The 7,500-nt window shown below is 46.3% G+C and overlaps 1 pseudogene; it reads left to right on the top strand.

The window, feature by feature from the left end:
- Positions 1–521, top strand: part of LOC126197855 (large subunit ribosomal RNA) — a 2,990-nt pseudogene extending 2,469 nt beyond the window's left edge.
- The last annotated feature ends 6,979 nt before the right edge of the window (positions 522–7,500 follow it).

Below are 7,500 nucleotides of genomic sequence, written 5' to 3'. Positions count from 1 at the left end.
GCGTTTAGCGCGGGTGTGGTCTGCTCTCGCCGTTGGTCGGCCTCGTGCTGGCCCGCGGTGCAGGATGCGCGCGCCTGTGCGGCGTTCGCGCCCCGGTGCTTCAACCTGCGTGCAGGATCCGAGCTCGGTCCCGTGCCTTGGCCTCCCACGGATCTTCCTTGCTGCGAGGCCGCGTCCGCCTTAGCGTGCTCCTCCGGGGGCGCGCGGGTGCGCGGATTCTCTTCGGCCGCCATTCAACGATCAACTCAGAACTGGCACGGACTGGGGGAATCCGACTGTCTAATTAAAACAAAGCATTGCGATGGCCCTAGCGGGTGTTGACGCAATGTGATTTCTGCCCAGTGCTCTGAACTGTCAACGTGAAGAAATTCAAGCAAGCGCGGGTAAACGGCGGGAGTAACTATGACTCTCTTAAGGTAGCCAAATGCCTCGTCATCTAATTAGTGACGCGCATGAATGGATTAACGAGATTCCCGCTGTCCCTATCTCCCTCGCACTGGACGCACGCGCGTGTTTCGGGTCCCGCGTCTTAGTTGGTTTCACCGGGAAAGAGTGTTGCGATCGAGATGAAATTTGGCATAGTGCCTCTGTGAGTGTTCGTCGCTAACGTGTGTAAATTTGAAGGTCGTACGCGTAGTAGGTGAATAGTTACAGTAAGTTTAGTGAAAATACTTTTTGCCGCGTCTGGAAGCAGTCCCTGCCTGTGCTTGGCGCTACGCCTGTAGCGCTGACCGCGCCGTTGCGGTACCACTTTTTCTCTGTTTAATTAGCCAATTTTACAGCGATCGCGGAGAAAGTTTGCTCACAGCAGCGCCTATACGTTTTACTCATTCTGTGTAAATTTTATTGTAATGCGACAAGTCGTTTTTATGTGACGGCTGTTTTTGTGAAAAACGCATTTCCAGCTGCAATGCGCAAATCGTGTAGGTGTTCACACAATGTTTTAAGTATGTAAAAATCCTTCGTTACGCTTGAAAAGTCAGTCGGAGCTACAATGCACTACCAACAGTGGTACAGTGAAGTTTGATTCTATTTGCTCAAATAGTAACGGAGTGAAAAACATTTCCATCGTGGTATGTACTTCCGTGGCGTAGATAAAGAGTTTGCCTACTGATGTATATAACAAGTGTTCAACGTCAATCCGAACTACACTACTGGACGCTGGAGTTGTTGCTGAGAAACTGTGGAAGGGACCGTCACAGTAAGTAAGCGGCATTGCAAATATTCTGTTGATCTTGTGTCTGTCAGTGCGTATCCTTCAAACTCCTGGCTCAGTGCGTCTCGGATTCACTCCACTGACAAACTGTTTTAGGTACAATCAATCTAAACCGATAAATTGGAAGCGCATACCTTGTCCTCTCAGAAAATGTATGTAGTTTTGTTGTGTGACGCATATTTGAAGAAATATAATTGCTAACGCAACGTCGTGCATTCGCACTCGCACGTTTTCTGCAGAATCATCTGCGCGGTGAAAACAGGAGATTTGCAGCCCCCACTCTATTAGGAGTATCCTGTAGAGTATAGTTTCTCGTAGTGTGGTCCTTCGCCTTCCCTTATATGTTTTCTGCTCTATTTTGTAATGCATAATTTTAGAAATAACACCGCTAACGTGAAGTGGTGCGTCCGCTGACGTGCCGTTCTGTAGAAACTCCCGCGCAAATCGGGCACCCTGCAGCCTTCACTTCAGTTGGCAAACGTCTGTAGTGTATAGGGTCCTTTAGTATAGTACATTATCCTTCTGAATATGGTTTTATTTTTGTTATGTGATGAATAATTCAAGATATAAAACTGCCACTGTAAAGTCGTGCGTGCGCCGATGCGCCGTTCCTTAGAACTCCCACGCGGCGACAAAACTGGCACTCTGCAGCCCCCAGATTAGTTAGAAAATTCTGTATGGAATAGTATCTTGTAGTGTACTCTTTGCTCTTTCCGAAAGTGTTTTCAATGTTCCTGTGTGATGGATAGTTTAAGAAATAAAACAGTCAATGTAAAGTCTTGCAAGTGCCGACGCCCCGCTTGGTAGAAACTCCAGCGTGGTGACAAAACCGTCGGTCTGTAACCCTCATTGTACTTAGCAAAAATCTTTAGTGTATAAGGTCCTTTAGTTTGCTCTCTCCATCTTCTGAATATGCTTGTAGTTTTGCTGTCTGACTTATAACTTAAGAAATAAAACTGGGAAAGTGAGATCGTGTGCGCGCCTACGCGCTGTTCCCTAGGAACTCTCACTCTGCGACAAAACCGGCGTTCTGCAGCCCCCATATTAGTTAGGAAAATTCCGTAGAAAATAGTTTCTTGTAGTGTACTCTATGCTTATTCCGAATATGCTTCCAATTTTCTTGTGTGATGAATAGTTTTAGAAATATAACTGTCAATGCAAAGTCGCGTATGTACCGACGCCCCGCTCTGTAGGAAATCCTGCGCGGTGACAAAACCGTCGGCTAGCAGCCCTAACTTTCGCTAGCAAAAATTCTTTAGTGTGTAGGTTCCTTAGTGTGCTCTATTCTCTTATTGAATATGCTTCTAGTTTTGTCGTGAGACGGATAATTTGAGAAACATAACTGTTAATGTAAAGTTGTGCGTGCGCAGACGCGCCGTTCCCTAAAAACTCTCACGCGATAACAAATCCGGCGCCCTGCAGCCCCCACATTAGTTAGGTAAATTCTGTAGTAAATAGTTCCGTGTAGTGTGACTTATGCTCTCTTCGAATATGCCCTCAACTTTCCTGTGTGATGGATAGTTTGAGAAACAAAACCGTCAATGTAAAGTCGGGCGTGCGCCAACGTGCATTTCTGTAGAAACTCCAGCGCGGTGACAAAACCGTCGGTCTCCCGCCTTCGCCCTAGTTACATAAACTCTGTAGTGTGTAGGTTCCCGTAGTGTGGGTCATCCGCCTCACAAATATGTTTTTAGTTTAGATGTGGTGCGCATAGCCTAAGTGATATAGCTGTTAAATTTGTGTAGTGTGTGAGCCACGCGTCCTTCTCTAGAGACTCTCACACGGCTACAAAAGTGCGTGTCTGCGGTCCCCACCATAGCTGAAAAATTCTGTAGCTATAGGGTTTTGTTGTTCAACTCATGCGCTTTCGAAATGTGCTTGTAGTTCAGCTGTAGGATAAGTAGTATAAGAAATAAAATTGTTATTGTAACGTCGTACGTGCGCCCACGCGCCGTTCGGTACAAACTCCCGCACGCTCCATATTAGAAGCGACGCCTCCCTCTGCCCAGCTCAAACCAATATCAGAATGCGAGGTTAAAAATAGCCGCGAATTGCGGAGCCCTAGCGCACAGCAGAAGTCAGGTAGCGATAGAAATACTCGAAGGCCGCAACAGCGAAAGCGGTCGCGTGCCACAGCCGTCCAGGGCGCGAGAGGCGCGTCCCCAGCGGGGCAGTGCATTCCTGCCCCAAGGCCGCGCGCCTAGGCTCGTCCCCAGCGCGGCAGCTGCTCGTCGCGCAGCGCACGGAAGCCGCTGCTAACGCACCGACCTAGCTAGGCGCCAGAAAGGCGGCCAGCCCCGAGATGGGGCAAAATAAGGACGCTGATCTAGAAAATAGTGTTAGAAAAAGCACACAGGTTACAGCCATGACAACCGAAATAGCCGAAAAGTCAATGACAGGTGATCTGCAAACAATGGTGGAAATGAGGGAAGAGCTAGAAGCATATATGTTCAACGAAAACAACAGGATAAACAACGTACAAAAGAAATTCTTGTTAGGGAAAATGGCTGCTTATGAGCAGATTCTAAGAAAATACGAGATGGAAATAGCGCAGCTCAAAACAGAGTTGAAATGTCTAAAGGAATCTCCCCCAGCAATGGAACAACCACCTGTGAGCTATGCCACTGCAGTCAGCGCAAGAAAAGCCAAAACCGATACAAAAGCAACGCCAAACCAGACCCCAAAAGTTCTTGTCTTTAGACCAGCAGATGGAAAACAGCCAGAGAAGCAGCTACAAGACACCATAAAAAACATTGTAAAAGAAACACTGAAGGACGTAAAGATCACGAAATGTAGGACTCTGAAGGACAGTGGTGTCATCTTAGAGGTGCCAAATGACGCTGAAGCAGAAAAAATAAAGAACTGTAAGGAAATAGGAGACTCAGGTATTACAGTAACTGACCCCAGGAAGAAAAACCCAAGGGTGATCCTGTTTGATGTCCCAAGACAAATTACCGACGAAGAACTGGTAATGGAGCTCTACACAAGGAATCTTTCATCATTAGGCGGCACAAAGGAGGGAGCTGAGACAGGAATAAGAGCACTATTTAAAACAGGTCCAAGGAACACAGATACTGTAAACATCGTCCTGGAAATGGAAGCAAAGTTCTGGCACCACCTGATAGCACAAGGACGAGCATATATAAACTGTACCTCACACAGGCTGCAGAATTTCAACAAGGTAACCAGATGCTACAAATGCCATGGTTTTGGGCACACGACACAAACTTGCAGAAGTGCTGAAACAATCTGTGGGCACTGTGCAGCACCAGGACATAGCATTAAGGAATGCAGTAACAGGAACAAGGCACCACAGTGTGCAAACTGCAAGCACTGGAAGAAGCCACATAACCACTCTGTAATGGACAAAAACTGCCCCGAATATGTCAGATTCATGGCGAAAGAAGAACAAAGAACTGAATATGGCCAGTAACACTTCTACGCCACAGTCCCCAGGTCGACAGGTAGCTGGCGTCAACACAAAGTCCAGTATCCTCAAGATTATCCAACTAAATGGGCAGAGATCGAAAGTAGTACCTAGTCAAGCATCACTTAAGATGGAAGAGGAAAACCTTGACATTATTCTTATCCAAGAACCATATGTAATGGAAAATAAGATCAAAGGATATCCTCTAGGTTTCCGCCTAGTATACAGCAGCAACCATGGAGTACCGAAAGCAGCCATAGGAATACGAAACACAAACTTGACCATTCTGCAGATAACCTCCCTTTGTGATGCTCATACCGCTGTAGCTGCAGTAACCGGCGACTTTGGTGAAATATACTTAATAAGCCTGTACTGCCAGTTCCATACCCCAATTGATGAATATTTGCATCGACTGGACACCATCATCCACGAAACCCAAGGAAAAGCCATCATAATAGCAATGGATGCGAATGCCATGTCACCACTATGGCACAGCCAGGACACAGATGAAGCAGGACGAAAACTAGAGGATTTCATCTTCCAACATGGCTTAACTGTAATAAACAGAGATTCACCATTAACAACTTTCAGTGGGCCAGCCGGGGAAAATAACATCGACGTAACACTCTGCTCAGCAAACATATCAAGCATGGTCTCTAGATGGACGATTCAAGAGGAATGGACCTCAAGTGACCACAGGGCGATCACGTTTGAGATCTCAAAACAACACAGGGAGAGGGTCACAGAAGAGCTACTGAGATACAACACCACCTTTGCAAAATGGCAAGTTTTTGATTGCCAGCTGACCACCAGAGTAGAAAACTGGCCAAACGCCGTGGGAACAAATGTAAATGATAAAGTAGACCTCCTACAGACAGCAATACAGGAGAGCTGCAGGAAGGCCATGAGGAGAAGAACACGGCTGAAGAATGCTGTTCCTTGGTGGAATGAAACATTGACAAAAATGCGGCAGGACACAATTGCAGCTCGACACCGGCTCCAGAATGCGCGACGTACAAATCGTGAGACAGAAATACTGGCAGCAAAGGCAACTTACAGAAGCACAAAAAATAAATATAACAAAGAAATTACAAAAGCGAAGACAGATACATGGAAGAAATGGGTAAAAGAGTGCAACAGCAATGACCCTTGGAAGCTGACCGATAGAATTCTTCGCCCTAAATATGGCACCGAAACTGTCCTCAGCAATGTAAAAGTGCCTGGAAGAGGCCCTACAATGACCTGGCAGGAAACAGTGAAAGAACTGTTAAATAACCTACTACCGGATGACAACCCAGAGGAGGACACAACACAGCAATCAGCTGTGAAGGAGCAAAATATAGGGTACCAAAATGAAGGAAACGAGCCAGACTTCTCAGCACAAGAGATAGAGGCTGCAGTGAAGGCATGCAAACCACACAAAGCCACAGGACCAGATGGCATAGATGATGCCATTATAAAGCGGGTATGGGAACACAATCCTGCTCTCCTCATTGATACTTATAACAGCTGCCTTAGAGAGTCCACTTTCCCAGACAATTGGAAAATAGGGAATGTCTGCATATTACTTAAGTCTATGACAAAGCCAAGGGATGAGGTGAAATCTTATCGACCTATCTGTCTGCTACCTATCCTTGGCAAAATATTAGAAAGGCTAATAGTGACCAGACTGGACAAAAGGTATGAAGAGTCAGGACTGAAGGCAACAAACCAATTCGGCTTCAGAAAGGGTGCATCCACAGAAATGGCAATCAGGCAGGTTGTCTCCAGTGCGAACTGTGAAGAAAAATATGTTGTTGTCATTTTTGTGGACATAGCAGGCGCCTTCGACAATTTGTGGTGGCCAAGTGTAATGAGGCGACTTAGAGCAATGCGTTGTCCCCAAAACATGTACCACCTAGTGGAAAACTACTTTAAGAACAGGAAGGCCACTGTCTACAGCAACTCTGGGTCAATTACGAAAAACATCACAAAGGGCTGCCCACAAGGTTCTATCTGTGGCCCCTTTCTCTGGAACCTTGTATTTGACGAAGTGGTACAACGGAAGGATGGCGAGCTGTGGGATAAAGTGGCCTACGCAGATGATCTAGCCATCATCATAAAAGGGAAAAGTAGGTCGCAGCTCGAAGAGAGAAGTAGGATAGCACTACAAGCCATAAGCGAATGGACCACACAGAATAAACTAGGGATCTCCAAACAGAAAACGGTAGCCATAACCATCAAAGGTAAATTTGATAGAGAAAGACCACCCAGACTTGAACTTGATGGGGAAAGGATTAGGTTTGTCCAGGAACATACATACCTCGGCATCACACTTGATGAAAGGCTCCTATTCACCCCCCATGTAAAAAATATCCAAAGGAAATTATCTGCCGTTTCTGGTGCTCTCACAAGAGTAAGTAGGTCTGAGTGGGGGCTGCAAAAGAAAACCCTGCGACTAATATACCAGGCACTTTGTTTATCTGTCTGCAAGTATGGTGCAGCAGCATGGGGAGACCGTACAAAACACAGGTACACTAGGAAAATATTAATGACGATACAAAGGCCATTTTTGTTGCAGATGACGAGGGCCTGTCGAACAGTATCGACAGAAGCACTACAGACTCTCACAGGGTGCATGCCTCTAGACCTAGAAGTGGTGAAAGCAGCCATGCTCTACCATGCTAGACATGGAATTGCTGGATCAGTGGCAGGTCTTGAGGTTCCTATAGTTCCTGCAGGACGAAACCATAGAAGTAAAATGTTAGAGGCAATTAGTTCTTTGTTACAGGATGAGTGGCAGGCCAGGTGGAGTCACTCGGACAATGGCAGAGAAACATACAACTGGATACCAGAAGTCTCCCTGTGGCAGACAGAG

This window comes from Schistocerca nitens, chromosome 7 (assembly GCF_023898315.1).
Source record: "Schistocerca nitens isolate TAMUIC-IGC-003100 chromosome 7, iqSchNite1.1, whole genome shotgun sequence".
NCBI classification, from domain to species: domain Eukaryota; kingdom Metazoa; phylum Arthropoda; class Insecta; order Orthoptera; family Acrididae; genus Schistocerca; species Schistocerca nitens.
Note: the sequence above shows the minus strand (reverse complement) of the source record. Positions and strands in the feature narration are given on the sequence as shown.